The following is a 1,949-nucleotide window of genomic DNA, read 5'->3' on the forward strand; positions in this document are numbered from 1 at the left end:
AGAGGCTACCGTTGATGCGAAACTGTGTAAGGTTAGTTATCAGCGAGTCTGTATTAGGCACGAAAAGGTTAGAGTATTAACCCTTTCTTTCCTAGGTCAAACACACGTCCTCGTTAATGCGCTTGCGCAATAATGGCTTCCTAAGAATTATTGGGAAAGAAATGGGTGGAAATGAAATATGAATGGCGGCTAGTGAGATCCTCCAGTTTGAGATGCGAAGAGTGATCAATGTTTGTTTCTGAAATAATCTGAAACCAGGAAATTTCGCATGTATAGCTAGGTTAAATAAAAATACGTACTTCCCGAAAAAGTAAAAAAAAGAACGACTCTCTCGAACAATCCACATCAATACCTGCTCTCAGCTTGTGGTACTTCAATTGAATTAAATCAATTCTTGCAGCCCCAGAACTTCGGTGGTAACATGCTCTCAACTCAGTCACAACGCATGCTCGATATTTCGGAAACACTGATATAAATTACACTCCGGAATCACAATCTTTAAATGGGTTCTTGTCGGTGAATGTGAATGTCGTTTCGACAGTCTGAGCGAAAGTCATCATCAGAGTTGTGTATCACTAGCCTTTACAAGACAGCCTCGAGCGAATTCAGATAGAGCAGCAATGGCCAGGTGTATTAATTATTTGTTCCTTAACGCGTAAACTCCCAAGATCTGATTGTTAATTCTCCCCTCCCGCTGCTCCTCTTTTCCTTGTAAATTGGGTAGGATAATTTATAAGTTTGACTGTTCTAGTTACCTGTTTGCTGGATAATGTTTGCATATTATAGGGAGAAGTTACAATTTGATCTATTTGTGAGTTTAAAGGTTAACCGGCACTGCCATTACACTAAAAAACTAATTCTCATTTATTTGAATTGAAACAAACCGTTAACTTCTATCAAATTATTAGCTTTCTTGTTAGTGGCAAATCTAGAACTCAATTAACAGTCTCCTTCCAAGAATCGTTCATTAAAGCGCTGGATTCAAGATACTTTAGTGTGGATATTGAGTCTTAAAATATTAAGCAATCTAAATTCCGTCTTTAAATAACAGATCTATACCATCACGTAGAAGATATTAAACAGCTTAAGAATCTCAGGGTTAGAACCAGTTCTATGACATAATACTTGCGACGTATGATTTCAAACCAAAGAAAACCAAGTTGATATTATAAGCTCGCTCGGATAAGTACACCCTCCTTTCTTTTGCTACCATTAAGTTAATTAGTCCATTTATAAACTAAATGACTTTTAGTGATTAAAGGTTCTAGAAGAGGTCTGTCTTTAGTGAGTTTTGTTGGCCAATTGTAAGTTACACTCTTGCCACTACACTGTCAAGACTTCTTAGGAGCACTGATTAGTCGGCGTAAAATGAAATCGTGTAACTTTCATTTTTTCTCGTATTTCGAAAATAGCTATTTACGTGTACATAATCAGTATAATTTTGCGCGCACCACTAACTGGGACGTCAGGCAGAAAATCTTAACAAGCGAATTAGTCTAATTAGTAATAAATCATAACGTCTATGAAAAGCCTTCTAGCGAACAATGTGCGGGTTGTCACTCTTCAAGAGTGCGTGGTTTTTCGGTTCCTTATATTATATAATTATGGTAGGAAAATTGACGTCACACATGAGTTTAAAATTTGTCTTTAGACTTTGCGGAATATCTTTCGACAGTTTACGAATATTTTTTAATATATATCAATACCGTTGAGGGAACTTATTTCTTGTCACGATCAAGACCATCATTTTTTCAAATAAGTCATGCAAAAGTTTCCTTTGGAGAACATTGTTGTCATGTGTCGAAGGCAGGAATTCGAACTCCAAAATGAGAGAAAAATTGTCGATAAACTCTTAGGTAGCTGTTCTCTATTTCATTTTCTCGAAAGCCTTCGATTTTTATGTGTTTCAACAGGTGGATGTTAGAAGTAAAGAAGATTGATTAGATTCC

This window comes from Pocillopora damicornis, chromosome 2 (genome assembly GCF_964200805.1).
Source record: "Pocillopora damicornis chromosome 2, jaPocDami1.2, whole genome shotgun sequence".
Lineage (NCBI taxonomy): Eukaryota > Metazoa > Cnidaria > Anthozoa > Scleractinia > Pocilloporidae > Pocillopora > Pocillopora damicornis.